The following is a 9,469-nucleotide window of genomic DNA, read 5'->3' as shown; positions in this document are numbered from 1 at the left end:
CCATGCGAGCGTGCTATGGTCACGCTGGTCACACACAAAAAAAGACAAGGCCCTAGAGATCCAATAACAAAAAGGAAAAACAACAAACAAACAAACAAAAGGTTATAAACATATGATGATTTGAACTTAGATGTGACATAGTTATGTTACATATAGATGCGTCCTAGACGGACTCGAATATATAGATAGATTTTGAATACAAAATTAACATTGAACGCATGCATGCATCGTCCCGTAGAAGGATGCATTTACCTATATATGTATTTGAATAATATATATTGGACGCCTGTATATTCAAGTACAAATTTCTAATTCATTTTTCCTCACATGACCTGACACAGCTCTGCATCATCTATACTCGTCTCCTATTTTTTTGAGTAATACTCGTCTCCTATTGAGAAACAGTAAAACTGAGCCAGCCATGAGCTTCCACGACGATTTGGAGCTGTAAACCGTCGGATCACTCTAACGTGCGATGTAGATCATTACCAGGTCGTTCAGACATTCCATTTACCGTCTCGTGGGCCGCTACTCCGCGAAACGAGCTCCAGCTCCTGTCAGTGTTCGGGCCTTGAAAGGCCCATGCCCAGGTACATGGCCACACACTACGGTTTCTGTCTCTTGGAGTGTTTGTCCATGGTGGCTGCCGTCCCTTTCTCTCTCTCTCTCTCTCTCTCTCTCTCTCTCTCTCTCTCTCTCTCTGCAGGCGACGGCAATGGCCACGGGCGTACGGAAGAGACGGCCACAACAAAGACGGGACTTCACCGATACGACAGCGACGGGTGCGTGCGACCTAACCTTCAGGTTCTACATCGCCATACCCCATCACAGCCGGGCAGGTCAGATCCCCTTGTTGGCAGGATGGATGAACCAGAGGAGAGGAGGTAAGAATGAAGATTGAGGGAGTAGATGGGCCCCCACGTTCAGGCTGGTAGCAGACTCTGGCCCTTCCATTATCTGCCTCTCCTGGTACTCAGGCAAGGAGTTGATCTCCAAAACCTAACAACTCCCAATTTGGAGCACTTTACTGGATGTGGATCCAATTCCATGATCCTTTGATGATTTGAAGTGTGTCAACCTTCCATGGATTGTAAGCTGCTACTCTGTTTCAAAAAAAAAATCCCTGCTCGGATAACCAAAATTTGCTTGATCTCTTGAGATAATTTTATCATGGGTTTGTCTTCCAGGGTAGTCTCAAATTGGTGAACATTTTAGTCTGATGTGGCTGTTAGAGATATGGTTGACTAGATGAAAATTTTAATTAGGGCTAGATGAATTAATAACCATTCTTCATCCTGATTCTTCATTGTTTTATGTTTTCAAATTCCACCAACCCTATTTTTTTATTGTTGGATATCTGCAGTTAAAAGAAATAAAATTCTTGATGGATAGACTAGAACCAAATGCTCCCTTATCTGATGGTACTACAACACAGTATAAGGTTGCAGAATCTAGACTGCTTAGTATTTGCATTTGATTATATTGGCAAGCCAGGACATTGATATATAACTGCAGTTTGTTAATGAAATTGTAGTTACTGTTTATTTTCTTAGGCGTGAAGATATGTCCATCTTTTCTTGTGTTTTATGGGTGGGCATTTGCAAATAGCTAAATGCTACAGCCATGAACATGATTCATTGTCTAAACAGCATCATAAGCACTATTGAGATGATCGTTTTCTATGTTTTTGCACTTCCTCACTAAAACTGAAATCCAGATATCTCCCCCCCTTTGATGTAGAAGTGTAAACATCAAGGGATTCAAAATTTCTACACTATACTCGAAGGATACTATTCATTTGCATGTTATTTTCAAAATATATAATGAATTTGTTTTAATCATGGGCATGAGCTCCGCCAATCATTAAAGGAGAGTTCACAAAATGAACTTGCACACAACAAGTTAATACAATACCAAACTGAGAATCAATTACTAGCTAAAATAAGAAGCTACTACTTTTTGAGCGAAGAAACAGGTTCGTTGTATATCAACCCTCTTCTTTTATTCCTCTATGCTTGCAAATCACACATTGATGGTCGAGAGTGTACAACTTAACATTTTTTTATGGACATCTTGTGGACAATTTATCATGGTAAGTAACTTGGCCCAATGGTTCTGTATTGGCTAATCTTCTTGTGGTAGAAAGAAGAGCTCAATACATGCTACAGTCCATCAGGCCTTCCAATAGGTTTGATCATATTACTATAATCGCAGGTGGCAATTTGCTCCAGTTAGCATGTTTGTTCGATCACTCTGAAGAATTGTAGCTAATTATGGCGGATTTCATATATGCGATGTTTGTGTCCAGGAAAGAAGTGGTGTTTTAAATACAGTCCAGCTTTGTGTAACTTCTGTTTGCTCGGTATTTTCTCACTTGCTACTCCTCAACAATTTGTGACCTATCAATGAAAAAGAGAGATTACGGGAGCTATAATGCACTTCACTATTTAGGTGATATTTATATAGTTCTAGCTTCTTTTACGAAGTTACCATCTATGTAACGTTAATGTCTATAATAGAGAAATTGAACCTTTTTACCGCTCAGTTATCTCTTACATGCTTGATTGTTCCAACCACATTAGGCCTTTGATTTGTTCTTTTATGTTAGTGAGGAAAAAAACTTCAGTGGTTCGTGTTCCTGACCATAGGTCGCTTTTGAATATATAATAAGGTAGATGCCTTTTTTTCAAAAGAAAAGAAAAGTGCGATATGCTAAAGAAATTAAATGAATCAATGTTTATCTGCTCATCCTTTTTATCCAGTTATGCATGTGTCTGAATGTTATATTTGTTTATAGAACATCTTTTAATTCTTTATATTGAAAAGTAAAAGCATAATCATCGTAGTTCGTTTCATCACTTTACTGCATCAACACTGGCGGGCGCGGCAACGCGCGTCTTCATGTTCTAATTACTTTATTATTAGAGCAACGTTTTTACCAAAAACAGTAGGATTTTCTACATTGCAACATTATATTAGAAAAATTGTCCAAAATGTCTACAAGAAAAAAAACTCAAAAGCTATAAAGAAAAAAAAATTATGCCAGCCTTCTCATATACGGATAGACAAGTAAACCAAGATTCAATTTGGACAACACGCACCGCGCAAGGGAGAGCTCCTCCGTGCAGCTTGGTCGGGATATAGGGGCATGGACTGAAGGAAATATGCCCTAGAGGCATTAATAAAGTTGTTATTTATATTTCCTTATATCATGATAAATGTTTATTATTCATGTTAGAATTGTATTAACCGGAAACTTAGTACATGTGTGAATACATAGACAAATAGAATGTCACTAGTATGCCTCTACTTGACTAGCTCGTTGAATCAATGATGGTTATGTTTTCTAACCATAGACATGAGTTGTCATTTGATTAACGGGATCACATCATTAGATAATGATGTGATTGACTTGACCCATCCGTTAGCTTAGCACGATGATCGTTTAGTTTGTTGCTATTGCTTTCTCCATAACTTATACATGTTCCTATGACTATGAGATCATGCAACTCCCGAATACCGGAGGAACACTTAGTGTGCTATCAAACGTCACAACGTAACTGGGTGACTATAAAGATGCTCTACAGGTGTCTCCGATGGTGTTTGTTGAGTTGGCATAGATCGAGATTAGGATTTGTCACTCCAAGTATCGGAGAGGTATCTCTGGGCCCTCTCGGTAATACACATCACTATAAGCCTTGCAAGCAATGTGACTAATGAGTTAGTTGCGGGATGATGTATTACGGAACGAGTAAAGAGACTTGCCGGTAACGAGATTGAACTAGGTATTGAGATACCGGCGATCGAATCTCGGGCAAGTAATATACCGATGACAAAGGGAACGACGTATATCGTTATGCGGTTTGACCGATAAAGATCTTTATAGAATATGTAGGAACCAATATGAGCATCCAGATTCCGCTATTGGTTATTGAACGGAGACGTGTCTCGGTCATGTCTACATAGTTCTCGAACCTGTAGGGTCCGCACGCTTAATGTTCGGTGACGATCGGTATTATGAGTTTATGTGTTTTGATGTACCAAAGGTAGTTCGGAGTCCCGGATATGATCACGGACATGACGAGGAGTTTCGAAATGGTCAAGACATAAAGATTGATATATTGGACGGCTATATTCGGACACCGGAAGTGTTCCGAGTGATTTTGGAGTAAACCGGAGTGCCAGAGGGTTACTGGACCCCCCTGGGGGAACTATTGGGCCACATGGGCCATAGTTGAGAGAGAGAGGGCCGGCTAGGGTAGGCCACGTGCCCCCTCCCCCTCTTGTACGAATTGGACTAGGGGGGCCCTTTCCTTCTCCCTTCTCCTCCTTCCTTTCCCCATCCTACTAGGAGTAGGAAAGGGGAGTCCTACTCATACTTGGAGCAGGATTCCTCCTCTCCTGGTGCACCCCAAGGGCCGGCCGCCCCCCCTTGCTCCTTTATATACGGCGACAGGGGGGCACCCTAGAACACACAAGTTGATCATTGATCCCTTAGCCATGTGCGGTACCCCCTCCACCATAATCCACCTCGGTCATATCGTCGTAGTGCTTAGGCGAAGCCCTGCGCCGGTAGCTTCATCATCATCGTCATCACGTCGTCGTGCTGACGAAGCTCTCCCTTGACACTCAGCTGGATCGAGAGTTTGTGGGACGTCACCGAGCAGAATGTGTGCAGATCGCGGAGGTGTCGTACTTTCGGTACTAGGATCGGTCAGATCGTGAAGACGTACGACTACATCAACCGCGTTGTTATAATGCTTCCGCTTACGGTCTACGAGGGTTGTTGGGGAACGTAGTAATTTCAAAAATTTCCTACGCACACGCAAGATCATGGTGATGCATAGCAACAAGAGGGGAGAGTGTTGTCTACGTACCCTTGTAGACCGGCAACGGAAGTGTTGACACAACGTAGAGGAAGTAGTCGTACGTCTTCAGTCGTACGTCTTCACGGCCCGACCGATCAAGCACCGAAACTACGACACCTCCGAGTTTTAGCACACGTTCAGCTCGATGACGATCCCCGGACTCCGATCCAGCAAAGTGTCGGGGAAGAGTTCCGTAGCACGACGGCGTGGTGACGATCTTGATGTTCTACTGTCGCAGGGCTTCGCCTAAGCACCGCTACAATATTATCGAGGATTATGGTGGAAGGGGGCACCGCACACGGCTAAGAAAACGATCACGAGGATCAACTTGTGTGTCTAGGGGTGCCCCCTGCCCCCGTATATAAAGGAGCAAGGGGAGGAGGCCGGCCGGCCCTATTGGTGCGCCAAGGAGGAGTCCTCCTCCTAGTAGGAGTAGGACTCCTACTAGGAGGGGGAAAGGAAGTGGGGAGGGAGAAGGAAAGGGGGCGCCGCCCCCCTCTCCTAGTCCAATTCGGACCAGGGGGAGGAGGCGCGCGGCCCACCCTAGGCTGCCCTTCTCTCTCTCCACTAAGGCCCATATGGCCCATTACTTCTCCCGGGGGGTTCCGGTAACCCTCCGGTACTCCGGTTTTCTCCGAAATCACCCGGAACACTTCCGGTGTCCGAATATAGCCGTCCAATATATCAATCTTTATGTCTCGACCATTTCGAGACTCCTCGTTATGTCCGTGATCACATCCGGGACTCCGAACTAACTTCGGTACATCAAAACTCATAAACTCATAATATAACTGTCATCGAAACCTTAAGCGTGCGGACCCTACGGGTTCGAGAACAATGTAGACATGACCGAGACATGTCTCCGGTCAATAACCAATAGCGGAACCTGGATGCTCATATTGGCTCCTACATATTCTACGAAGATCTTTATCGGTCAGACCGCATAACAACATACGTTGTTCCCTTTGTCATCGGTATGTTACTTGCCCGAGATTCGATCGTCGGTATCTCAATACCTAGTTCAATCTCGTTACCGGCAAGTCTCTTTACTCGTTCGTAATACATCATCCCAACTAACTCATTAGTTGCAATGCTTGCAAGGCTTATGTGATGTGCATTACCGAGAGGGCCCAGAGATACCTCTCCGACAATCGGAGTGACAAATCCTAATCTCGAAATACGCCAACCCAACATGTACCTTTGGAGACACCTGTAGAGCTCCTTTATAATCACCCAGTTACGTTGTGACGTTTGGTAGCACACAAAGTGTTCCTCCGGCAAACGGGAGTTGCATAATCTCATAGTCATAGGAACATGTATAAGTCATGAAGAAAGCAATAGCAACATACTAAACGATCGGGTGCTAAGCTAATGGAATGGGTCATGTCAATCACATCATTCTTCTAATGATGTGATCCCGTTAATCAAATAACAACTCTTTTGTTCATGGTTAGGAAACATAACCATCTTCGATTAACGAGCTAGTCAAGTAGAGGCATACTAGTGACACTCTTGTTTGTCTATGTATTCACACATGTATTATGTTTCCGGTTAATACAATTCTAGCATGAATAATAAACATTTATCATGATATAAGGAAATAAATAATAACTTTATTATTGCCTCTAGGGCATATTTCCTTCAGTCTCCCACTTGCACTAGAGTCAATAATCTAGTTCACATCGCCATGTGATTCAACACTAAGAGTTCACATCACCATGTGATTAACACCCATAGTTCACATCGTCATGTGACCTATACCCAAAGGGTTTACTAGAGTCAGTAATCTAGTTCACATCGTTTATGTGATTAACACCCAAAGAGTACTAAGGTGTGATCATGTTTTGCTTGTGAGATAATTTTAGTCAACGGGTCTCTCACATACAGATCCGTAATATTTTGCGAATTCTATGTCTACAATGCTCTGCACGGAGCTACTCTAGCTAATTGCTCCCACTTTCAATATGTATCTAGATCGAGACTTAGAGTCATCCAGATCTGTGTCAAAACTTGCATCGACGTAACTTTTTACGATGAACCTTTTGTCACCTCCATAATTGAGAAATATTTCCTTATTCCACTAAGGATAATTTTGACCGCTGTCCAGTGATCTACTCTTAGATCACTATTGTACTCCCTTGCTTAACACAGTGTAGGGTATACAATAGATCTGGTACACAGCATGGCATACTTTATAGAACCTATGGCTGAGGCATAGGGAATGACTTTCATTCTCTTTCTATCTTCTGCCGTGGTCGGGCTTTGAGTCTTACTCAATTTCACACCTTGTAACACAGCCAAGAACTCTTTCTTTGACTGTTCCATTTTTGAACTACTTCAAAATATTGTCAAGGTATGTACTCATTGAAAAAACTTATCAAGCGTCTTGATCTATCTCTATAGATTCTTGATGCTTAATATGTAAGTAGATTCACCGAGGTCTTTCTTTGAAAAACTTCTTTCAAAACACTCCTTTATGCTTTGCAGAATAATTCTATATTATTTCTGATCAACAATATGTCATTCACATATACTTATCAAAAATAATGTAGTGCTCCCACTCACTTTCTTGTAAATACAGGCTTCACCGCAAGTCTGTATAAAACTATATGCTTTGATCATCTCATCAAAGCGCATATTCCAACTCTGAGATGCTTGCACCAGTCCATAGATGGATCGCTGGAGCTTGCATATTTTGTTAGCACCTTTAGGATTGACAAAACCTTCTGGTTGTATCATATACAACTCTTCTTTAATAAATCCATTAAGGAATGCAATTTTGTTTATCCATTTGCCGGATTTCATAAAATGAGGCAATTGCTAACATGATTCGGACAGACTTAAGCATAGATACGAGTGAGAAACTCTCATCGTAGTCAACACCTTGAACTTTTCGAAAACCTTTTTGCGACAATTCTAGCTTTGTAGATAGTAACACTACTATCATTGCCCGTCTTCCTCTTGAAGATCCATTTAATCTCAATGGCTCGCCGATCATTGGGCAAGTCAATCAAAGTCCATACTTTTTTCTCATACATGGATCTCATCTCAGATTTCATGGCCTCAAGCCATTTCACGGAATCTGGGCTCATCATCGCTTCCTCATAGTTCGTAGGCTCGTCATGTCAAGTAACATGACCTCCAGAACAGGATAACCGTACCACTCTGGTGCGGATCTCACTCTGGTTTACCTACGAGGTTCGGTAGTAACTTGATCTGAAGTTACATGATCATTATCATTAGCTTCCTCACTAATTGGTGTAGTAGTCACAGGAACAAATTTCTGTGATGAACTACTTTTCAATAAGGGAGCAGGGCCAGTTACCTCATCAAGTTCTACTTTCCTCCCACTCACTTCTTTCGAGAGAAACTCCTTCTCTAGAAAGTTTCCGAATTTAGCAACAAAAGTCTTGCCTTCGGATCTGTGATAGAAGGTGTATCCAATAGTTTCCTTTGGATATCCTATGAAGACGCACTTCTCTGATTTAGTTTTGAGCTTATCAAGTTGAAACTTTTCACATAAGCTGCAACCTCAAACTTTAAGAAACTGACAGCTTAGTTTCTTGCTAAACCATAGTTTCATATGGTGTCATCTCAACGGATTTAGATGGTGCCCTATTTAATGTGAATGTAGCTGTCTCTAATGCATAACCCCAAAACGTTAGTGGTAAATCGGTAAGAGACATCATAGATCGCACCATATCTAGTAAAGTACAGTTACGATGTTCGGACACACCATTACACTGTGGTGTTCCAGGTGGCATGAGTTAGTGAAACTATTTCACATTGTTTTTAACTTGAAGGCCAAACTCGTACTCAAATATTTTACTTTGGATCATATTTAGAAACTTTTTATTTTCTGTTACGATGATTCTCCACTTCACTCTGAAATTCTTTTGAACTTTCAAATGTTTCAGACTTGTGTTTTCATAGTAGATATATCATATCTGCCTCAAATCATTGTGAAGATCAAAATAATGATACCTCCGCGGCCTCAATATTCATCGGACCACATACATCAGTATGTATGATTTCCAACAAATTCTGTTGCTCGTCCATTGTTCCGGAGAAGAACGGAGTCTTAGTCATCTTGCCCATGAGGCATGGTTCGCAAGCATCAACTGATTCATAATCAAGTGATTCCAAAAGCCCATCAGCATGATTTTCTTCATGCGCTTACACCAATATGACCTAAACGGCAGTGCCACAAATAAGTTGCACTATTTATTAACTTTGCATCTTTTGTTCAATATTATGAATATGTGTATTCACTACGATCAAGATCCAATGAAAACTATTTTCATTGGGTGTGTAACCATATAAGGTTTTATTCATGTAAACAGAACAACAATTTATTCTCTTACTTAAATGAATAACCGTATTACAATAAACATGATCAAATCATATTCATGCTCAACGCAAACACCAAATAACACTTATTTAGGTTCAACACTAATCCCGAAAGTATAGGGAGTGTGCGATGATGATCATATCAATCTTGGAACCACTTCCAACACACATCGTCACTTCACCCTTAACTAGTCTCTGTTCATTCTGCAACTCCCGTTTCGAGTTACTAATCTTAGCAACTGAACTAGTAT

The sequence above is a fragment of the Triticum urartu genome, chromosome 2 (genome assembly GCF_003073215.2).
Source record: "Triticum urartu cultivar G1812 chromosome 2, Tu2.1, whole genome shotgun sequence".
Classification (NCBI taxonomy): domain Eukaryota; kingdom Viridiplantae; phylum Streptophyta; class Magnoliopsida; order Poales; family Poaceae; genus Triticum; species Triticum urartu.
Note: the sequence above shows the minus strand (reverse complement) of the source record.